Genomic DNA, 25373 nt, shown 5'->3' with positions numbered 1-25373 from the left:
ACAACATAGGCACACCAATATTGAGAATATTAATGACAAATTTAAAGCACTGCAAGAGTTAGTGAGGAAGAACATTTACATTTTTGGGTGTGCATACTCATGAGAATTCAATTTGAAAAAAAAGAAAAAAAATGATTTTGACATTTGTAAACAACCCTGAACAGCCACGTCTGCTATTCGTGTCACTGCAAGTTTTGCAGTGAAACAAAACAGTAAGTTAACACATGATGTTGATTTTTAATAAATATCATCATATGGAATTGTACTCTCCGGTAACTCAGACATAAGAACAGTAATTTTAATTGCCAGATGATAGTCATAAGAACATTATCTGGTGTTTATCTGCAATCAACTTATACACAACTGTTTAAAGGGGCATCACAATTCATTGTTGCAATTAATTCGTTAGATTCCAAAAGCAATGATAACGCCCATAATTATACCATCAAAAGAAGAAATAACTATTACTCCTCTTTAAAACTGACTTTACCTCAGAAAGGTATGAGTAATGCTGCTATTATGGTCATTGATCACTTATCCAATGACATAAAATGCCTGATGAATAGAAATACAAAATTTGAAACGAGGGTAAAAAACGTTCCTTTTGGGTTAATATTTCTATTACTATTCAGTAACCTGTAGTTTATTCACTGGGAAAGGATTACATACTATTGTTATTAAACCAATTACTATTTTTTGTTGTATGAAATCCTTTGAAATCCCCTGTAGTCAGCACGCAACCGTATTTTAAGAAGTTAACGTGGTATAAATTTCTTCATTTTACTTCGTTACCATGTACTGTGCTAGTGACCAAAGAAATGTGTGTGTAACTAAATGGCCGGCCGCGGTGGTCTAGCGGTTCTAGGCGCTCAGTCCGGAGCCGCGCGACTGCTACGGTCGCAGGTTCGAATCCTGCCTCGGGCATGGATGTGTGTGATGTCCTTAGGTTAGTTAGGTTTAAGTAGTTCTAAGTTTTAGGGGACTGATGACCATGGATGTTAAGTCCCGTAGTGCTCAGAGCCATTTGAACCATTTTGTAACTTAATGAACGAATTAAACTAACTTGTAACCTTTTCCATTCGGGTATGAAGAGACGGATAAAAACGGTACATATGCCCCATTATCTTGCTTTGCTTATGTTCAAGGTCTCTACGCGAAATGCTCGATGGAAGCACCAGAATGTTTTTCAAGTGTTCTTCGAATGCTGGTACTCAAAATATACCCAACAGGGCTATGCGAGAACAACGTCATCTTTCTTCTAAAAATTCCCATTTTAAGTTCGCTGAGCATCCCTGCTATACCTTAGTACGGGATAGGTGACCTTTTATGATGCTACAGGTGCCTTTCTGAATTCATCCTGAATCTGTCATTCACAGTGCTTGAAATGATGGAGCAGCTCTGTGGAAGAGACCGCAGTAGCTGCTTGTAAACAATTTCCTTTAGATGTGCTCTCCATTTCCCCAGAATCCTATCAACTAATCTAATTCTTCCATCGAACTTCCCTAAGACTCATTTTAAGTATTAGTCACATTTCAGCTCTGAAACATTCTGACTTGTGAGCGTCTCGGCATTTAAAGTTAGTACGACATGGAAGCAGTTTACGGAAGCTTCTACATTTACAGACCGTAAATGTGAGGCCACATCGTTCCCTCGTTGTCTGAGATAGAGCATGTTGATACAGAGGCAACAGGCAATATGCCATGAAAGCAGTATAAACTAATAGCATTCTAGTCTCACACGTAAAAATAAAACTGGGAGCAAAATGATCGCGAGAATTCAGTCTTTACGTCATGGAGAATGTTGTGATTTCACATGTGCTTATCCAGTTTGCGTCTGGTTTATAGGGAACCACGGAGAAGAGTCTGCTCTCCCTGAAATGTATCGTTCATATCAACGATGAATCAGTACAGGTATCAAAAAAGTACTCCTACTGCTCCATTTGCCAGGTATAAATCAAAGTGAATATTCTCATTAACTCCATATTACATTATAGTTGATACAGGAGTAAAATTCTGTGTGCATGAAATTTCCTAGCCCGTGGACGGGGACTGTCTCCGGCAATACAGATAGGTGGACAGTTGGAAGTTATGGAAGATACGTACTCACTTGGGCTGCAGGCCGAGTAGATCTGGAAGACGCAGGGGGAGAGTTGGAGTGAACGAAGTCCCTCGACGTCTCTTGGCGTCCAAACCTAGACGTCGGATCGCCTTAGGTTTTCGAGCGCCAGTGCTAAAACAGAAATTACCCTCTCTGTTATTCTAAGGCGGCAGGAATCTTCACATTCTAAGCTGCAAATACATTAAGTGAAACATGTTACTCTCTTGGAGCGGCAATAATCGTTGTCGAAATCACTCTGTTCACACACACACACACACACACACACACACACACACACACACACACACACACACACACACACACACACACACACACATATATATATATATATATATATATATATATATATATATATATATATATATATATGAGTCATTCCACAATATGGTCAGCTAGAACCTTTGTGCATACAGTTCTAACTGTAACGGCTACTTTTACTAGGGATATTCGGAAAGTAAGGAACGATCGGTCGCGAAACCACAGTGAATATAAAAACTGTTTATTTGTAGCAGTTAGCTACTACATCTTCCAGCTACTTCTCTACATAGTCACCGAATCTGTAGCAGCACTGCACCAGCTTTCCAGTACCTTCGTCATAGAAAGCAACTCCCTGTGCTTTCCGACAATTTTATACGCTGGACTGCAGCTCTTTGTCTGTGCCAAAATGTTGTCTTCGTACCCAACGGTTCATTTGAGCAGAGATGAAAATCAGAGGGAGCCAATTCCGTGCTGTATGATAGGTGCTCAAACATTTCCCAGCGAAAACGCTGCAGGAGCATTCTTATTGCCCCTGAAATGTGCGGCCGAGAAATGTCATAAAGAAGGAACTATATGGCAGTTGTGTTATATGGGGTTTCATGAAATCATGCGAAATCTCTCGGTAGGCATCCACACTTGGCGGGAGACATTATTTTCTAGGCATCTTTACGCTCTCATTGTGCTCAAGGGCCGGCCGCTGTGGCCAGCGGTTCTAGGCGCTTCAGTCCGGAACCGCGCGACTGCTACGGTCGCAGGTTCGAATCCTGCCTCGGGCATGAATGTGTGTGATGTCATTAGGTTAGTTGGGTTTAAGTAGTTCTAAGTTCTAGGGGACTGATGACCCTATATGTGAAGTCCCATAGTGCTCAGAGCCATTTGTGCTCAAGGAACTGAGAAGAGCGAATTGACGCTATCTACTCTCATACTAAGAGACACTGCTAAACACATCTGTGAAAAGCCTCATCGGATTTTCACTGTGGTTTCCATTTCGCGACCATTCGTTCCTTACTTTCCGAATAGTCCTGGTATGTGTAGATGTGTATCTGTCTTGGTCATTTTCAATTTGTAGGACTTTTTGTTTTAAATTATGCCACCACTCAACTTTATCCAAACGGTTTGGCTTAATGGCAACATAATATTCGCGTGGAACTGTTGTGACAGTTAAGGTCTGAAGCGAGTTAATGTGTGTCTCGGCACGTCTTTCTGTAAATGACTGATACATACGTACTTTCGACCATAAATCCAATGCGCTCACAGTGAGATTTTCACGCAGTCACACTTCGTAATTTTAATTGATCCTGTCATAACCACACTAGATTCTAATGCACAGGTTGTAGAATAAATGACATTAACCAGCTGACGATGACGTTCATAACCTGAAAGCGCGTAATACATAATTTTCACATGTTAATCATGCGAATTCGCTTTTCATACTGTACTTTCTAGAGCAAAATTCCAATGGGAAGCTGAATATCACATATCGAAAGCAGTTAAACACACACATACACACACACACACACACACACACACACACACACAAACGTCGTGTCGGCAACGAGATCATTACAGATAGATTACAGGTTCCTACTAGGGAAGGGTGGGGTATTAGGGAAAGGTGGTGAAGGAAATCGGCTGTGGCCTTTCAAATGAACCAGCCCGGGATTCGCCTCAAGCTACGTAGGAAATCACGGAAAACCTAAATCTGCATGACCGGACGGGGATCTGAACTGTCGTCCTCCCGAACGTGAGTCCAGTGTGCTAACCACTGCTCCACCTCGCTCAGTGAAAGTAGTTAAGGGCCATAGTACGGATTAATATAGACGAACATTCCTTCGAATTGCTGGTTCCATAAGTGAATGCAAAAAGAATTATAGCCTCCGTAATCCGTAGCTGAGTGGTCAGCACGTGTGACTGCCATGTGGAGGAATCGGGTTCAATTCCCGGCACTGCGAATGATTTTTGCTCTGTGAGAGGACTGGAACGGGCTCACTCAGCCACGTGACGGCAACTGACGAGTTGCTGAATGAGAAGTGGCGCTCGAAGACCTGGAAATCTAACAGCGGTCGGGAGAGCTGTGTGACAACACACGCTAAGGATGATACGGCGGCCGGTCGGCATCATACGGTCCTCTGAGCCTACATCTCCACCAGAGTTGAGTTTACTTTTATAATACGTTTACGATTTGATGATGGGTTGTGGGTAGAGCAAACCAAAGACTACGATTCATTGGCAGAACACTTAGAAGATGCAACAGGTCTACCAAAGAGACTGCTTACACCACGCTTGTCCGCCCTATTCTGGAGTATTGCTGTGCGGTGTGGGATCCGCATCAGGTGGGACTGACGGATGATGTCGAAAAAGTACAAAGAAGGGCAGCTCGTTTTGTATTATCGCGAAATAGGGGAGATAGTGCCACAGACATGATACGTGAATTGGAGTGGCAATCATTTAAACAAATGTGTGTTTTTCGTTGCAACGGGATCTTCTCATGAAATTTCAATCACCAGTTTTCTCCTGCGATTGCGAAAACATTCTGTTGGCACCCACCTACGTAGGAAGAAATGATCATCACGATAAAATGAGAGAAATCAGGGCTCGCACAGAAAAATTTAAGTGCTCGTTTTTCCCGCGTGCCGTTAGAGCGTGGAACGGTAGAGAAACAGCTTGAAGGTGGTTCACTGAACTATCTTCCAGGCACTTTATTGTGAATAGCAGAGTAATCATGTAGATGTACTTCTAAATCACCGCTGGATCCTGTGAATGTGGTGGTTAGCAAGAGAGGATACAATTTTTTCTCGCTATATGTGCTATGTGTAGACTGAGAAACGTAATACTCCCAGCAATGAATCAGATATAATCAAAAAATAGACACTAATGACAGTCCACCTCCATTAAAATTTCGTCGAATGTTTCTGAACAGTGTCTAGTGGTTGTACGTTGTACACCAGAGCAAACATTGCTGTCACGCTACACTCCAAATGGGCGCGATCACGTTCGGTGTGGTTGCATGCCCACGATGTTCTTAGAGAAGGATTGAAGCGTCCCGGGGGGGGGGGGGGGGGTCAACAATGTCAAAGGTTGCCAGAGTGTCGTCCTGCTGTTCATCGCACTGTGGATTTTCGTTTTCTACAGCGAAATGTATGGGAATCAAAGCCCCAAGCTGTTTTTGTAGCATTTTCGTGTCAATTCTGAGCGGCGGCGTATATGAAATGTTTCCTTCTATCACCCATAAGAAAGTCGCGTGATTTCATTAATGGGCGTCTCGGTTCTGGCCCTCCATCGCAGAGAAGTCAAAATAAGGGGTGAAATGTGGGTGAAAGGATGTGCGGCGATCTTCCCGTCGTCTGACATGTCCGCGGTGGTGTTGGAGACAATTGTGGTGAAATCTGGTGCCAATGTGACATCATTACACTTCATACGAACTTCTGAGCTCTGGCCTTTTTCGCATGTTTCGACACCTCGCTGCTCGAAGTGTCGCCGGGCCTGAGGGTGACATCGCAGAGCTCCACGCTTTTGCACTGTTACAGAGGAAGGTTGTCAGCACATTTGGACCAAATTTCAAACTTCTGCGTAATGAAGGCAATTAAGGTGTTTCGAAAAAATTGACCCTTTAATCGTGTTGCGTGGTGTACTTCATGAATAGAGGAGTACACGTTGTTACGTGTTACAGAGGGCACAGTTTTGTTCAAAAATTATCCATCATGATAATTTTGGTAAATAATATTTGTTTATAGAAGCATTTTTATCAGCAAGTTGCCACAAATGTGCGAATTTATTCACACAGTGCGGCCATGTCGATAGTGCAAACCGGTTGCCCGTCTGTGTGGTGCGCGGGAATTCCCAGTCTCAGTGCAGGATACTGTTGAGTATCGTAGCAGCTCTACCTTGATCAGCCTGATAGTAACGTAGAATATATGTTATTTTACTAAGCAACAGCCGGCCGTTGTAGCCGAGCGGTTCTAGGCGCTTCAGTCTGGAACCGCGCGACGGCTACGGTCGGAGGTTCGAATCCTGCCTCGGGCATGGATGTGTGTGATGTCCTTAGGTTAGTTAGGCTTAAGTAGTTCTAAGTTCTAGGGGATTGATGACGTTAGATGTTAAGTCCCACAGTGCTCAGAGCCATTTGAACCATATGAATTAAGCAACAGTACATACAGTGGTCTCTTTTGAATGGAAACATTGACTCTGTATCTTTATCTACTCATCTCAAGTGAATAACTGCATTCCTTGTTAGTTGTGTACGACCGCACGCACATTGCAGTAATGGTAGAAGAAACAAAACTGTTACTGCTGCTTTTTCAACTGTGAAAATTTGGGAAGAGTACAAATTATGATTTCAGATAAACGATACACTGTTATCCATACGATAGTTGCTGTGAACTCTATTAGCGTTCCTACGCAGTAAAGGTTCCACACTACGCATCATATTTTATTTCGCTTCGGCGAACAAGACAACGAAGGTAAGTGTTGTAGTGTACACTTCGGCAGTACAAACTGCCACAAACAGAGAGTGAGAGCACATGCAATCATAGACATAAAAATCGTATGTGTTGTGACCGAGTGTCGAAGATGATAAAACTGAGCGGAAGACGTATTTATGACTGTAATTAAAATGGAGCTTGGTTGGACATGTAGCTAACCTCTTCAGAAATTTCCACTCCAACTCAGATTAAGTGCATTTCTCTTTAGGCAGAATTCGTGTCATATACTTTATTCAAGACGCTTAGCAGCCCATACAGTGGTCACATATTCCATCCCTTTTTCTTGTTCTAATATGAGGTATCTTCTATATCCGAGTCGGACCAGCGCCTATAGAAACACGTTCAAGAGAGCACATTCGGTTTCTCACGCTTGCTACCCAACGATCTCATATACAGATTAAAGCAGTGTATCAGCCAAGATTATCATTCCTGCCTCTTCTGATACCACTATATTACGCGGCACGTTAAGCAGTTCGATTACTTGGGAATTCTACGTATTTGTTCTGCCTCTATTTTCAGACAAATTGCCAGTGTTATTGCTCAGAATCAGGCTGATTTACCCTAGAAGCATAGAGCGAACGACTTTTTCGACTGAAACAAACGATCTCTGATTATGGAAGTACTGTTCAAAAACGAAATCACTGCACGGTATGTATGTATGTAGATATCCTTTATAGAGAGCTGATATGTCGTGAGAAGTGTTGTGGCATTCAAGAAATTTGCGTATAATCAGCGTACGGTTTTATGACTTTCATAGCAAATTTAATGTAATGCGCATATGCAGAGCACAGTCCTTCCTGTCGAGAGTAACACCAACCGTAATTAACTAGAATAGCTGTAACTGTTTAAATACGTAAAGTGGATGTAACATGGAAAGATGAAGTGAATCTTTTAGTGGAACTGGTAAAAGGTACAGAGTTTTCTATATAAATCCAAGAGATTGCTGTGCTGACATCTAGTCTTTGTCCCTATACACGTAACATGGTAATATGGTACAGCAATGTACAGTTAAAACTTTAATTCTTTACGGTGGCTTGTGGAGCACAAATATAGATTCACATAATGGGCTAAATTGTATCACAGAGATTAATTTGTAGTGAGTTGAAACAGCTGTTGTGTTCAAACTGCCACGTCCTCTATCAAAGTAAGATGAGGAAACAGCACGCTTTTTGTCCGAGGAGGGTATTAAATTTGTGGGTATTTTCACCGTTACACACTGGAGACTGCACAGTCCTCCCGAAGTCAGTGGTGCGAGTGCAGTGTTTGATCGGGGTATCGTGTTTTTACACGAAAGAGACTGCAGAACATACTGTAATTTCAGTTACGTCGCTATCTCCATAGCAGCTTCAGCTGTGGAAAGTTCGTGCAGTGTCATTATAAAATAATTTTTTACTGTATTATAGTACAATAAGAATCGTTTGTAACAAATATTGCACACAAAAATATATTTACAACGTGTAAATTAAATACAGTGTAGATGGAGGGCTTGGAGCTCTCCATTGTTCCCTCACAGGCGAATGACCAGTTCTTCCAGTCAAGTCAGTGCCTCTGAAGGTACTAAATTTAGCTCTTCCATCGAACCAGCAAGACAGGTTTCGCAATAAAGGGCAGAGGGATTTCTTCGCCTATCACAGCGTATCCTCTTGAAGTTGGTCCATGTGGAGCGAAGGAATTTAAACCAGTCAGTTCTGTACACTCCGCAGTTTTTAGCCAGTTACAATCTAGTCAGGGGATGATATTTTCATTGGCACCATTTGTACTACAGGGGGAGCCGATGATAGGCAAGGTGGAGATGCACAATTTCGACAACCAGTAACAACGCCGATGACCTGGGTTTCTTTCCGAACATCTTCGCAGCGTCTCATGTAGCGAAGGTGTGGAGACTGTTGATTATGACTTGTCCGTTAGATGGTGGCGTCAAGCTCTATAACCCCTTCAATGTTATTCTAGAGCAGTTGGCTGTGTGTCAACAGCAGTTTAGACCTTCCTCTTCCCTGTCCAGGTTCCATTACCAGCACTATACAGTCACACAAGGCCGCCGACATTTCGTTCCTTTGAAATACTTGCGCTGGATAGTGAGCCATATGCAAAGAAAAAGGAAACTACGTCAGTAGAATTGTCAATTAGCGGGCACGAGGTAGTGTTTCAGGTAAAGTTACGGCCGAGATAACGAGCAAAATGGAGCAGAACAGCGTAAAACTCGCGGAAGATAAAGTCGTATGGCATTGTTGGCTGGGAGATCGCCAGGTGGCGACGTCTCTTGAATAACATCCGACGGACGGATCACTAACGATGCCACATTTTCTCATTCGGATCTCACCGAAGGGTAATTGCCAACCGGTCCTTATCCCAGGCAGCCACATGTGGGGTCCATCGTCAGACGGCAGCGAAGATTTTTTGCTTACGTCTATTATGTCATGGGGCAAATACATGAAGGCTGTACGACAAATCCTCATTGCTGTCTGACGATTGGCCTAGGCCCGAAACTACTCACTCTGAAATAAATCATTCATTAAATAAGTATTCAGTGCCATTTCTGAAAAAAAAACTTCGCGCTATTTTTAAGCCATCATGGATAAAAATGAAGTAACTATAGGTTTTATCGTCCCATAAACGAGGAAGTAATTAGAGACTTAGTCCACACTCAGATCATTAGAGGAAATCGGCTGTGCCTTTCCAGAGAAATAATCGCGGTTTTTGTCTTAAGCGACTTAACATGATCATCGAAAACCTTAATCTGTATGGTCGGACTAGGATTTGCACCGTCGTTCTCTCGAACGAGTGTCCATGAAAGCATGAAAAATTGCCAGTGCAGAACACTAGAAGACAGCGTGATGGTAAAAAAGGAAAGCACATTGACACTGAAAGCAATGTTTTACTCGATTCCGCCTTTTTATCTTTATGGGGCCATATTACTGTAACGCATTTTTGAACATTATCGCCGGTAGCTGACCTCACATTTCAAGACAACGAGGAAACGCTTTGCGACAACGTTTTACAAACTTCACTGCAAGGTTTAAATTTTCTTGGCAAATTTCCAAGAAGGATCATAGTTTTGAAAGTTTCCTATGTTTTCTCGAGTGTTTCCAGGTGAGGTGTGTTGTTGGAATGGGAGTAGGTTCTGAAGATAGTGAAATGCAATATCTATTGGAAAAATGCTAGTAGTATAACTCCGACATCGATTTAGCTGTTCGTAACTATTTTAATTTCTCAGAAGCTTCTCTTACAGCCGTTTAAAGTCGAACAAATTGCAATGATGTTTACTCGGGTTAAATAATTGACGTCTCCAGCTTTTTATAGTTTTCTTCACTAATATAAAATTATTTGTTGCAATTCTGCTTCATCTTTCACACCAAACGTAACGAAACAAAATTTTGCAATTTGTTTAAAGTAAAAACTTAAGTTACGTTTTGTTAATCATCCCAGGTAATTCAAAATGGCGCATAATTACATGTCGGGTGAGGAGAGTACTAATCTGAATTCAGTGCGAAATGAACTTTAGAATCGTACTTCGTGAAGAAGCACTTGGTGTGCTCCTTAATGAGGCGACGCAAGACTCATTATTCTTCAGTTATCAGTCTCGCCGATACACTTCACCGTCGCCGTCAAGTGCTGAACGCCAGCCCTGCCACTCAGGTACGTCGTCATGCTCAAATGTTGCAGTCATGATGTCACTAGACACTGGAAATACACTTTTACGACGTAGGCCATTCGTTTTCTCCACAGAGAGGAATATCACTTTACATGATTTCCATAAATGTTGCACGAGGGGAAGTAATTTCGAAGCACACTCATTAGAAAAGTTCTTGAACTATGCGCGTAGTAGCAAACCTGTTTCTAAAACGGCTTTCTATCACTCAAAACTTCTAAAAGAAATTTCAAATGTATGGGCTATCCGATTTGGACAAGTGGGCTGTTCACTACACCTCACAAATGAGAGAGATTGCTATTAGTTGAAATAAAATTAAGACTACTTAAAAATAACAATTCCGGTTGGGTTTTACATCGGATATGTTGCGGGAGTAGTTATTCTTCCTATTTCATACCTATCGAGACACAATTGCACAGCCAGTAGTCTTGTGTGCCTGGAAGAGAGCGCAGGTCTGTCCATTCTACAAAAATGGTAAAACATCGGATACAGAGAAGTGCAGACCAGTGTCGATGAGTTCCGTTTGTTGCAGGGTTCTGGAGTATATTCTAAGCTAAAAGTTATCACGTTCCTGGAGTGGAACAAACTTCTGTCATGAATCATAAGATTCAGTAAAAAACCATACGTACAAAATAAAGCTTGCTTCATCCATACACAACTGCTAGCAAACAATAAATACAGGTGAAGGAGTAGATTTCGTCTTTCTAGATTTCCCAGAGGCTTTCGACAATATGCTTTCACTAAAATAATCTGGTACGTTATATTGGATGACGCATTTTCTACAGAAACGAAAGAAACATCGGGTGGCCAGAAGATAGCGTAATACGTCTTTTTTGATGTTCTCAACATGCAGGGTGCTTCCATGATCCGGAAACGACCGAGTGGAAAGCTAAAAGCGAAAATCGTTCTGAACCTGTGACTGTGGAATACATGTACTGATGCTCTTGTTGCTAAGTTTGTAGGGTAGGCAATACCGACGAGTACTTTCATGTAGGGTTGGCTGGTTGGTTGTCTGGGGGAGGAGACCAGACATCGAGGTCATCGGTCTCATAGGATTAGGGAAGGATGTCGGCCGTGCCCTTTCAAAGGAACCATCCCAACACTAGCCTGGAGCGATTTAGGGAAATCACCGAAAACCTAAATCAGGATGACCGGACGTGCGATTGAGCCGTCGTTCTCCCGAATGCGAGTCCAGTGTGCTAACCACCTCGCTCGGTTTAAATGTAGGTGCTGGGATAACAACTCAAACCAATGCATATAGCGTATTGCGTACTGACATGAGCAACCCTGGTGTGCAATGTCTGTACTGTAGTACACTGCAGTCTGTGGTTACAGGTTGAAGTACTAACGTCCGCCAACCCTAACCAGCTAAGCTGTACATGGTTACGTAAATTGCAAACATGATTTTCGTGTACGGGCAAGCAAATGGAAGCGGCAGAGAAACAGGAAGGTTGTACAGGACCAGATATCAACGTAGAAAACATTCGCCTCACACAATGTTTGCAAGACTGTTCCAAAGATTACGGGAAACGGCAATTGGTACCACAATACAACGACCGAGGATGACTACGAACTATACGCACTTCCGACTTATATCATCGATAAAGAGCTCACGCTTTGGCTCCTCCTGACTTCGGACCACGTATCGTGTTCAGCCACTGGTTCTTGCAGCCCCTTACTGTCGATCCTCACTTTCCTACGTATGTACTTTACACGGATAAAGCCTGTTTCACCGAAGATGGAATGCTAAATAATCGCAATAGTCATTTTCGGGGCGACGAGAATCTGAACTGTGAAGAGCCATCAACACAGTTTATCAGTCAATGTGTGGGCAGGTATAGTCAATGATGACGTACTAGGCCCGTTTCTTTTTTGCTTGCCTCTTAAATGCACCATTGTACACGGCGTTTATCGGAGACATACAACCAAGGTCCCAGGAACGTATCCCACTTGTTATTCGTCAACGAATGTGGCTCCAACATGAGGGAGTCACACCTCACATTGGACTGAGGGTTCGTGATCACCTGGATCAGACATTCCCTGGAAAGTGGATACGCAGAGGAGTTCCTGTATCGTGGCCAGGACGTTCACCTGATCTCACCTCACTTGATTTGGCGCCATGTGGAAAGTCTTGTGTACGAGACGCCTGCCGAAACTGAAGAGGATCTATCGTCAAGAATTCTCGCTGCCTGTCACACTGCTCAAACGACGCCGGGGTATTAGAACGCGTACGACAGACTTCGTGCGACAATGCCATGCCTGCATTGTCGCTGCGGAACGCCACTTTGAACAGCTGTTGTAAAATGTAGCAGCTTCTGGAATTTATGCAGGTAAATTGAATTCATTGCTACTGTACCGTAGACCTAGGATTTTCGGTCTCTTTGACATGAAGTTACGCCCCTCGTTACTAGTCCATCAACAGAGAAGATTATCTGAGAGTATTGGGGAGTATTCAACGGGAATTCTGTACGTCATGACCAGGGTTTTGGGAAGTTGGGACCCTTATTTGAGAGCTGCGAGAGCCTAGGGCGAAACTTGAATGTTCCTTACCTCAAATTAATACATTTACCCTTCTCAATCATTCCTGAAAGTTTGTAACATCGTAACGGAATGACTTTATATATAAACGGTTATCAGTCAGCATGTACATCTACATACATATTCCGCAAGACACCGTACGGTGTGCGGCGGAGGGTACCTTGTATCACGACTAGTCGTGTCCCTTCCTGTTTCACTCGCAGGTAGAGCGAGGGAAAAACGACCGTCTACTGCTTCGCTGACGATGTTATTTTCTACAGGGAAGTATCGTCGTTACGCGATCGTAAGGACGTCAGATAGACTAGGACAAACATTGAACTTGGTGTAGTTAATGACAGCTCTCTTTAAATGTGGATAAATGCAAAATGATGTCTATAACAAAGAGAACAACCCGATAGTTTCTGATTGCAAGATCGGTTAAGAGCATTTTCATGATGTCACATCGTGTAAGTATTTAGGGGTAATACTAAGATGCGATATGAAATAGGACGATAGTGTATAATCAATATTATGGACGGTGAATGGAGGACGTATTTCTTCGAATGGTGCTGAGGAAGTGCAGTGCTCCTGTATAGGAAATTGCATGAAAGACTCTAGTGCGACCATTTTTACAGTATTATTAGTGTTGAGAGTCCTTATCAGGTAGAGATACCGAACGAATTCTGAAACGAGCTGCTATGATTTAACGTGTCGTGTATAGCCCGTACGGTAGTGTAACAGAAATGCTCAGGGAACTGAAATGACTATTCTCGGAAGAGAGACGACGCAGATCTCACGAGGAAGACTGTTACCACCGTCGTATATCTCACATAGGAATAGAGAGGATCAGACAAAGGAGATCACAGCACGCACAGAGGCACACTGTCGCTTTTCCGTCACTCAGTAAGCAAATGCCATACGAAGGACAACCTACAATACTGGTACGCCGCAAACTCCACCATGCACTGCAAAGTGGCTTGCAGATTATACAGGATGTTTCGCAGTTCCTATTACAGGATTCCATGGGTTGTAAAGGGGAAGCGACCGGAAAGCCTTCTGGATATATAATTAGTTTGAAGATCGGATCATTTTCAAATTTTCTGCTTCAAGGAACGCATTCGGTGGAGTACTGAGGTCTGACCATGGCGAGGAGAATATTTTAAGTACGCACTCGTTGTCGGGTTCTCTTCGACATGACGAAGGACGTTCTCTTCAAAGGCGAGAGTGCAGCCCTTCTAGTTGCGAACCAGCTTCTCGCAGCCATTGTTATAGTCCGACGAAAATGGTATGTCATATAATAATTAAAACACGGACTCTTCCTCTTCTAGTGCACCCTCTGTTGCTCGCACGACTAGTTTTAGTCCTCCCAAGCACGAACAATTCTTGGGAGAACTGGAGCTAAACCTTTGTCCTCCACACGGCTGTGAGACACACTAACCAACCACCTAAGAAAGCTTCCTTCAATTCCGTCATGTGAGGAACATAGTCTAGTCAACCACTCAGCTGCTTTTTGTGAGGAGAGAGGGTGAATACCACTACCGGAAGGACATACTACCTATATCTCAGAAATTTGCCTGATGTTTTGAATGTCAATGTAATTTAGCTAACTGAAGCTATTTTTGGAGATAATAGGTGTTTTTAAAGTGTAATGTCCCATCGATACAAAGCTCGCCGAAGATTAAGTTAGGACTTAGTTAAGCAAGGTTGGTGGGAGAGACTCGGCGGCAGCCTTCAAGTAGCCATTCCAGTAGTCAGATGAACTGATTCAGGTAAATCGCGGCAGTCCTCCATTGATGAAGCAGAACATTTTGAACACCTATTTAATAGCGTGTTGGTCCACCTTTGGAAAGCAATACAGCAGCGATTCTGCGTCCCTTAGATTCGATATGTCTTTGGTAGGTTTATGTAAGTATATGGTACCAGATGTCTACGTACAGGTCACCCAATTCCAGTAAATTACGGGCAGTTGGTTTGTTGGCGCGGACCTGGTAGCAGACAGCATCCCACATGTGATGTAGATGGAGAGCGAAGCAAGGAATGAAAATTTGTACCGAGGCTAGGATTCGAAACCGGATCACCTACTCACTGGGCGGATGCACTAACCACTATGTCGACCTGGCACAGTGACTTTGCACAACCGAACGGACTGCCCCGGCACGCCTCCCTTCTCAATACAATCTCCCATTTACACCTCAGCCCACTTGGTATTTCCCCTAATCTCGAGCAACAATCTGCATATATACATCACAGATGTTTGAGACTTCAAAAGATCAAATGGTTCAAATAGCTCTGTGCACCATGGGACTTAACGTCTGAGGTCATCAGTCCCCTAGAACTTAGAACTACGTAAACCTAACTAACTTAAGGACATCACACACATCCATGCCCGAGGCAGGATTAGAACCTGCGACCGTAGCAGCAGCGCAGTTCCAGACTGAAGTGCCTAGAACCGCACGACCACAGCGGCCGGCTATCGTCACTGGAATGATCCCCCATTCGCTTATATATTTCCCTTACCGCCTCACACACGGGCAAAGTCATCGGGCGGCATTCAGCCTCGCGGTGGGCATTGGTCATAATGTTTTGGGTCATCGGTGTAAGTAAATGTGGCGAAACGGGGAACTGAATCCAACTGCTCTGGAATACGAGTACAGTGTTGCAGTTACTGCGGCGTGTCTGTAAAAATATTATTGAAGCCACTTTTACTCGTCACGAGACATATGTTGAAAACTGGAATTTTGTCAGCGAGTCCTCGAAAATAGCCATGGGTAGGATAAATGCAACATTTCTCTAACTAAGAGTATATCATTTGTCATTTCGCACACAACAGCCATATGTTTAACAGTGGAATCCAGTACGCACGTTTCAAAATTATAATACCACAATACACATGTTTCTGGATAGGGTCCGCCTTTAGCAAAACACAATTTTGTTTTTTAACCGCAACATGTTTCACTGCAGTTGCAGCACCTGCAGTGGGCTTTTATTTTATGGGTTTTTACCACATGTCACTGTTTCAGTGACAGTGACAGCTCGATATATAATGTTTGACAGTGATGAAGATGAGGAAAAAGAAAACGTGTAAGTGGTTGCAGATGACAAACTGTGAAACAAAACAGTCACTGTAGAAACACAATACATCAGAAAAACCACACCATGTGGTAAAAAACCATAAAATAAAAGCCCACTGAAGATTCTGCAACTACAGTGAAACATGTTTGTGTTCAAATACAAAATTATGTTTTGCTAAATGCGTACCCTATCCAAAAACATATGTATTGTTAAAGCAAACACGGAAAAAAGAGCTTCAACCCCAAGATTATTATAATATCACATCTTTTGTTTGGCTTGTGGGTTTCTAATTTCTAGTACTGCAAATGCATTTTCCTGCTTTATAATGTTTTCAAAAAGGTTGCATGGACTGCGCATGGGATACTTCAGTGTACTAAGGTTGTACCCTTTTCTGGCTGTTGCTTGAGTTACCATCTTGATAGGGGTGTGTGTGTGTGTGTGTGTGTGTGTGTGTGTGAGAGAGAGAGAGAGAGAGAGAGAGATGGGGGGGGGGGGAAGGTTTTTCCTCTTACAAAAAAGCTCCTAGCGTCGTAAGGCTAAAATACTCGCTGCACATGGATGCTTCCTAATGTGTTATTTGTTCGTACAGGAGCAACTTTTGTTAAATGAAAATGCGTGGGAAGTCGTAAAACACTTATCGCTTTCACGCTAAGGTGCTGAAATCATTGTATGAAATAGGCCGTTAGATATCGGTCGGAAGACACGATACTGTTTTTGACTACTAGAGATCGTCCGGTTTAGTCAGCAATCACTACAACTGCACTCCTGTGCTTCGGCAGTAAACGTGTTGCCTATTGGCACTCGTCTCGGGAATTTGGATCGAGGGTCATTTAGTACTTTTGTGACGCTTCACTAGCACGAATGGCCAAAGATTCACTCTGCATCGCTCGTAGCCACCTGTACTAGAGGGGTGAATCTTTGCTGGGAAAATGTCAGAAAAACCACTTTACCACAAAACGTTTATATTGGGTAATAAACATTCAAAAACATAACGATATATCTATAGAAAACGATGGAATATATTTTAGTAAGAATATCGATAATATTTGTGATTACACTGACTGGAGACAGCTGAGCGAGAATAGGGGATAGCTGTAAAGTAAGGAGGACGAATTACCGTCATGCTGGCGCGTCTGTCTGCAGCAATGGATTTTAGAAATGTGATTTTTAAACTATCATCAAATGGAAACTAATGGCCAACTCAACGAGACATCTACCTAGTAGCCTGTTCTGTTGGACATCACATCGCGCTGATGACGGTGGCGGCGCGTCCTGGTTGGAATCCAAGCAACGTCGAATGCGACAGGAAACCATTATGATCGATGAACGCATAGCCGCCACACACGTCGTGGTTATAGGTCGAAGGTGGGTCTTAGGCGCGCTGCTCTCGCTGCGTGCCTTCCGGGGTGCACTCAATAGTAGGGTGGCTCTTTGACCCGAGTGGCACCCTAGTGTCACTGTTCCAGGAATCCATCGAAGTGGTGGTGTTTTGGTGTATTGTATTGTAGAAGGATCAGGACGCCTCTAGGTGACAGCAGGTGAGCAACCGGATATAAATAGTCGTTCGGTGGTACACTATGGCATATCGTGACTTCTGAACAGCCTCCACACGATAATATCTCCACCAAAAGCCTGTTTTCAAACGGGATGCGTTGTCTCGCGTTGTTTCTGACGTAGTCGCACCCCGCCATCGGTATGTACCAACGTGTTTCCGACCTTCCTTCGTGCTTCAAGCGTGCAACGGCACACATTCTAAACTGTGACGTGCGGCAAGTAGAGGCGCAAGTGGTGGCCGTAGCGCGCTGCTGCTTCCGGAAGCAACGATTGCGCACAGTTTCGTCCAGCAATAAGTTGGCTAATCATTGTGGCTGTGTTACAATATTGTGTCATCAAAAGGTTATTTATTTTCTACTTCAGTTGACCCAAGTTTTTCCCGAAACGAAAGCCTCTCGGCACACACTTGACACTGTGGCACGTGAGAAGCATTTTGTACGCGCGAATTCTGTTATTGTTTCTGAATATACATAACACACAAAAACCGTACGCCACTAGATCGGAAACATAACGTCAACTGTTATCCGAGCACTGGAAGGCACGGAAGCCATGGCATGCTGCTTAAGCGTTATACCTAATAAAATAAATAAGTACATGTTACAGCGAAGTTGTCGCTGTTTACAATATGGAATTCCAAGAATTTGTAACGGATGCTAGGCATGACAGAAAAAGAGAATCTCTCTGAGCACCACAGCACATCCCGTGGCTGCTTGCTCCACAAAACCCCTTCCACGATCATTGATGGTACTAATTTACAATTCTGAACTATGTCTGGCATTTGTTCTAGGATCTATGACTTCCGGACAGTAACCAGATTATGAAAATCCGACTACTGTCTCATCTCGATGGATCTTTACGTTTTATCACCGTAACTAAGCCGTAATCCAAGTATACCGGTGTAGCTGACAGGATCAATGGCGATTTAGTTGTATAGTACGCTTGAAAAAAATTTCTTAGGCCTGTTTGCTTTGGGTTTAATGCTTATCACATGTTTACAGTTCACAACAAAACGGTAAAGAGAGGGCCTGAAGACATTTAACTCCTATGGAAGTATCTGACACAACGCCAAAATTTTGGGGCGTCTACAGCCATGAGCTGTTCGAGTTCTTTCAGAGTTCCCAGCTGGCAGACTCTGGCATGTTTATGTGTCGTGCTTGAATTTACATCACTTCGGGCACATAGTGGCACGGCTGGGAATTGCGTTCAGTCGACGCCTTCTGTATACGCACGATACTTTCATTCAGTAAATGCCTTCTTAACTACAAAATACCATGACGATACTTTAAGTTTTAACATGCAAGCAAAAATTATGGTCTCTGTGGGAGAGAAATGGGAAGTGGCGGCTCCTGAAGATGTTGTTGTTGTTGTTACTGTTGTGGTCTTCAGTCCAGAGACTGGTTTGATGCATCTCGCCATGCTACTCTATCTGAAGGTAAGAGTTCAAAAATGGCTAGGTAAAACAAGGAATATATCAGAAATAAGAGTACAAAGCCACAATTCACAAAAAAATGACCAATTTACTTTAAAGTATCACTTGCTCACGCTTTTTTTAAAACTAAGACATGGATAACATACAGACTGTAGAAATATATAATGGTGAGTCAAATGAAACCTGTAAATGTATAGTAAACAAGCCAGAAATGTAGTCAGCAGCCTGTGTGTTAGCAAGAATATTCCTAAGGCTGCTAGGTGCTCGCTAGGTCGTACATCGTGCAGGTGCACAGCATCGATGCACACGAACAGTGCAAACATGCCTGTCGCCATTAGCTACTTTTTTAAAAAAGAGAGAAACTCTTCTGTTTTTCGGTTTCTAAATAGTGAAGGTGTGAAATTGATTTAAAATTATAGCAGAATTAAGGTCTAATACGGTGATGAGTGTTTGAGTTAAAGTGAATCGGAAGTTTGCAAATTATGTGACATACATGGCCGATACTCCTCGCACGGGTCAAGCACATAGCGATCCGACTCGAGAAGAAACTGTTGCTGTTGAAATCATCGTGACGGAAAACCATTGTGACATTGGGTGACACTGCAGCAACTATGGACATTAGTCATGCTTCAACTCACCACATTATGCATAGTAAGCTCCGATTTCGCAATACATCTGCAATATGGACTGACCTGTCAGCTGACTACTGAACTGAAATAGCGAAGTGTTGTGGGTATGAGTAACTTCCACGGCCCGCTGAACGTGGTGATGCATTCCTTGCAAGCACAGTCACCAGGGACGATACCTGACTCAAATACTGCCAACATGAACCGATAATAAGGAAAGGTGTCGTTTTTCATCGTCCAGCACCAGCAAGGAACTTTCTACTGATTCTCTCTTGCGACGAAAAATTCGTCATCTTTGAGTTATAGATGTCACGAGAGACTACTATAACTTGAGCAACACATTAAGACCTCTTGGAAAGGATATTAACTCTGCATCAAATTTGATTTCTGTCGTCAGGAAGGGCTTATTTTTCGAAACCCAACTGTTGCACGAGCTGTATTGGTTCGACATTCACAGATCTGGAGTTTGAGGGCCTTCCACGTTCCTGTTCCCGTTCCCCTCCTCCTAACTCCTCAGAACGTTTTTTGTGTATTTTGACCATTCAAAGCAAGGAACATGTTCCGTCCCGATGAACCGCTAAGCCGGGTGAGCACTAGATGGTATACGAACTCCCAGTTGAATTGTTTTCTACAGGAATTCTTTGAGAGTGGTGGATATCATTACGAAATATATTACAGATTTGTTCCGTGTGTGCATAACAAATAATATTTGCAAAAATATTAACAATTTTTCACTTGAATGACCAGCTCGTACGTTAATGCGCAACACGCTAGGTTGCCAGACACGAATAGAACCCTCTCGACGGGTGTTTCGACAGGAATGGCGCCTGGTCACAAAGCGAAATTAAAATATTATTTTCCAAATCATGGAAACAGCGGATTGCTTATGACGGAATAAAAGCCAGGAAAGAGGCAGTCACAATATTTTAATTTGACTCGCCTCCGTATTTTCTAGAGTGGCCGATGTACAGAAATGATTCGGTTATTGTGTTACGTGAGTCCAAAACAGAATTTTGGCTATAGGAATGGTGTTCGGGGACATAACGATGCAAATGTTAAATTCAGGATGACCGATTACTCTTCCTGGGCTGCCTGTGCTTCAACGGTGGGAAACTACCGCCATTGCTTCCGAGTTTTACTCACAGAGAGAGTACTGGTGCTGGAAAGCTGAGAAAGGTTTGCTGCTACATTGCATGAGTACTGAGATATTTACAGTCCATTTTTGTGAATAAAACCACCTACATTACTTAACATGCGTCTTTATTTACAACACCGTTTCGGCTACTGACATTGTCTGATCAAAACTTACAAGGTACAAACTCAGTATTAAAAAACTTAAGCCTAATCGGTGCATCAACTACTGAAACAGTGTTATAAATAAAGATATGTATCAATCGATCTAGATAAGGTCTGTTCACAAAGGTCTCGGGCTTATGTAGGAAATTGTTTTCCTTTATTAATAATTTGCACTCCTATTTCACTGAAGATAATTCTTATCTGGTTGTTTACGTGTAAATGTCAACTAGGTCATATTATTATGCTTTTCAACATACAATTTTGATTCAAATGTTATTAATTAAGCTATCTACCAGCTAATTCAGCACCACTCTGGGAACCAGCGGTGAAATACTTATTCCAAAGTTAGTATTCAGTACATAATTTTCGTGATAAGCGGCCTGAAGTTTATAACTCTTAAAAATATTCTGATGAGCTAAAATATTGTGACCACATGTTTAATGGCGAGTTGGTACACTTTCAGAATGCAATACAGCAGTAATTCTGTGTGGGACGGGTTGGACAAGTCCTTGGAAGGTTTCCGGTGGTATGTGGCACCGGATGTCTACTTACACGTTACGCAGTTCCCGCAAATTACGGGCCTGTTGTTTGTGGTCGCGGAACTGGCTCACGATAGAATCCCGGATGTGTTCCATCGGGTCGAATTCGGTGGCCGAGAATTTAACGTGAGTACACTATCTCTAGCCCGATATTTGGAACTGCGACACGGACAGTTATCCTGCTGAAAGGTGCCATCCCAGTCGGGGAAGATATCAAGCATGAAGGGATGGCAGGTGGTCCACAATAATGTTTACGAAGTTCATAGCCGTTATGGTGCCTTCGATTACTACCACAAGCACAATGGAAGGCCATGTGGAATGTGCTTAAGTCATAAATTGATGTTCCGTTATGATTCCTTTCAAAATGTTACGTAATAATTATACTGCGTCACTCCTAATTTAATTCCTCAGGCAGAAGTGGATGAGTTAAACATCTGAACTGAAACCGTCGCAGAACGGAAACTGTACGTTTCCAGACATGGGTTCCTATTCAAAATATTATGTACTCACTCCCCTCTACAAGTCCAAAAAGTTTGTCAACAGAAATTTCCGAACACGCTGTATAACTCCTGTTGCAGGATGTTATTACTGACACAAATGAGTGAATTGCATTAGCAGCTGAAGATCCCAATGGGTGATATTTTATTATTATAATTTTTATTATTTGCTCAGCGTACGTAAAATAGGAAATATTTAATGGTAGCTCTGAATAACATGCAAAAAGAGAACAGGACAATGTCAGCGGTGTATTATCTGAAAAATATACTGAGGGTTGCTGACGAGCTACTAACAAGGCGTGTGCAAACACCTTGCTAAACGCCGCATTGGAAATGTCTTAACGATATGAAAAAAGTTTTTAGCTAAGAAATTCCTGCCGGCCGCTGTGGCAGAGCGGTTCTAGGCGCTTCAGTCCGGAACGGCGCTGCTGCTACGGTCGCAGTTTCGAATCCTGCCTCGGGCATGGATGTGTGTGATGTCTTTAGGTTAGTTACGTTTAAGTAGTTCTAAGTTGAGGGGACTGACGACCTTAGATGTTAAGTCCCATAGTGCTTAGAGCCATTTGAATCATTTTTTAAGAAATTCCTTCTCAGGACATTTAAAGAAAAGTAACACAAGGTCTCTGAATTATTGCAACAATTACGTTCCTTACGCTCAGCTGCCTGTACAAGTATGCACAGACATTCAGCGTACCCACAACTTTTTATGGCAGAAAAATCCATTAATGTAAAAAAGACACTTGGTCTATTGGAATTCCTTTGAACTGCAATGTGCTTACCAGTTCAGCTACGTAGTACTTTGTTGCACCCTCACCTGGGCTATATTCGAAATGGAATTATTAAGTAACGTATTGAACCAACCAAATATCTCCATAACGTTCTAGAAATTTATGGAAGTGGATCTAAAAAAACCATTAGAGATGTCGTTGGTTGCGTAGGATTTTGTCCCACATTAACAAAGAGTCACAAATTTTTACTTCGCAGAGACTGTCATTGCGTGCTTAATAAGTGTACATAGAGGGTGTCTCTCCTAAGAGTCATCAGGGGCATTTTCTCTGATATTTTGGCAAATATTTGCAATTTTGTTTTTTCAGCGTGTAGCTGTAGTCAAAACAAACAAATACTACTCATCACATCTTTCATGCAACGCCAAGCGTCGGTGAAAAGCGTCAGTTTGTTTCCTGTTAAATCAACATGATTTTTAAAGTGGAATTTTACGTGCTCATTCTACAGAGCTCTCTCAAATTAGTCTTGCGCGATATTCGTCTTACCGATATGTACTAAAAGGGACAGTAAAACACGAGGAATAACGAATACTCCAGCATCGACAGCACCGCCCTGGCTGCTAGCGCCATGCAGAAGCGTGCTCCTCAGTCGCTGCTACAGTACTGATTAGTCTTCGTATTTTACTATTCCTGTTAATATATATCAGTAAAACGAATATCGCGCTAGACTAATCAGGTAGCGCTCTGTCGATCAGACACGTAAAATTCTAATTTAAAAATTATTTTGTTTGAAACGGGCGTCGTATGAAAGGCGCGATGAGCAGCACTTGTTTGGGATTACACAACCTACATGTTGCAAAAACTAAATTGTAAATATCCGCCGCAACATCAGGGAAAATGCGCCCGATGACTCATACGAAAGACAGCTGGCATATTTAAAGGATATGTGAACCTGTTAAACTGATTCAAAGAGTATATTATAGTCAACAGAAACTCCAAAATGGAGTAATAATGTTGATTGTCATATAGCGGGCACGTTTCACGAAATAACGGAAATTATTTGTAGAGAAATTATGCCGAACCTTTCCTGGATACCAGCTGATACAGGTATAGCTTTAGCTATCGACCCGCCCTGGCTTCACACAGACAACACCAAAGCTTTCTACACACCCAAGGTGCTGTTGGTAGCACTGTCTACGGTCTGACGACTTGTCTGGTGTAGTGTTTGTAAATTATACACAGAAAACCTTCCTCGTGAATCATTCTGTCTAGTAGTGGAAAACTATGATCAAACCCCTACACCAGTTTCTGAGATTAGCTGTCATACACAGACAAAGAAACGAGGCGGAGCACTTCGATTTATAATTTGTAGTGATGACCAGGTGGATCATTTGGCACATGATGCTTCAACTACAGAAATTCATCGACATGCAACATTCCACAATACAACGTTGTATCACATGTGATAAGCAAATCTCGAGAACTTTGTAGTGATATCAAAGACGCCTAGTATGCGACTATCCAGTTCCCTAGAACTTAGAACTACTTAAACCTGACTAACCTAAGGACATCACACACATCCATGCCCGAGGCAGGATTCGAACCAGCGACCGTAGCAGTCGCGCGGTACCGGACTGAAGCGCCTAGAACCGCTCGGCCACCGCGGCCGCCTCGTTGAGGTCATTCCGCGATGGGAGGGGCTGATTTCCTTTTAATATGTCAAGTTTTTCATTTGGAGACTGTGAACACATACATTATCTGATAAAAAGTATCCAAACATCCCCATCCAATGCGGAATTGACCACTGACGTTGCGGGAGGCAGACCCGCCAGTACGTCGTCAGTAGAGATGCAGTAACAACAGAATGCGTCAGTCCGGAGAGCTCGGTAATTTCGTACGTGGACTAGTCACGGGATGTCACAATGTAACAAACCCATCAATGGCATTTCGGCCCTTATAAAGCTGCCAGAGTCGAAAGTTGGTGATGTAGTCGTGAAGGAGAAAAGCGTAATGGCAACTACAACAAAACCAACAGCAGGCAGATGTCGTGTACTGAAGGACAGGTTGGGTGGTTGGTTGGTTTGGGGAAGGAGACCAGACAGCGTGGTCATCGGTCTCATCGGATTAGGGAAGGATTGGGAAGGAAGTCGGCCGTGCCCTTTCAGAGGAACCATCCCGGCATTTGCCTGGAGTGATTTAGGGAAATCACGGAAAACCTAAATCAGGATGGCCGGACGCACTGAAGGACAGGGACCGTCGTGCATTGCGGAATGTCGTCGTAAAAATCTCATGAAATCAGTGGAAGGAGTCTGTTGTGTTGGCAGAAGAGCCAACACCGTGTTACTAGAGGCGGGCAAAATGCACGCGTTTTAGCTCACGCAGGCTGACGTGCGGACGGAAGAACTATACTGACGTGAGGTCTGGAACATGACAAGCAATTAGAATTCAGAAAGCGGACGGAATTAGCTTGATACTTAATTTTAATCCATTAATGATGAACATAACTCTGACGGTACATGATTTACAATATTATCTGTTCAGATCATAGTAACTGAATATGGCGCCTTGCTAGGTCGTAGCAAATGACGTAGCTGAAGGCTATGCTAAACTGT

General features: G+C 42.9%; 1 protein-coding gene across 6 annotated transcripts in view; it reads right to left on the bottom strand.

Annotated features, from left to right (window-relative positions):
- LOC126185141 (solute carrier family 41 member 2-like) overlaps positions 1-25373 on the bottom strand; it is a 994709-nt gene that overhangs the window by 86910 nt on the left and 882426 nt on the right. For 5 of the 6 annotated variants that reach the window (XM_049927981.1, XM_049927983.1, XM_049927979.1 and 2 more), the window contains one exon: positions 2103-2229. The gene's annotated coding sequence lies outside the window, so the exon portion shown is untranslated. The remainder of the gene's footprint in view (positions 1-2102; positions 2230-25373) is intronic. The other variant, XM_049927984.1, reaches the window with a different exon arrangement.

This window comes from Schistocerca cancellata, chromosome 4 (genome assembly GCF_023864275.1).
Source record: "Schistocerca cancellata isolate TAMUIC-IGC-003103 chromosome 4, iqSchCanc2.1, whole genome shotgun sequence".
Taxonomy (NCBI): domain Eukaryota; kingdom Metazoa; phylum Arthropoda; class Insecta; order Orthoptera; family Acrididae; genus Schistocerca; species Schistocerca cancellata.
Note: the sequence above shows the minus strand (reverse complement) of the source record. Positions and strands in the feature narration are given on the sequence as shown.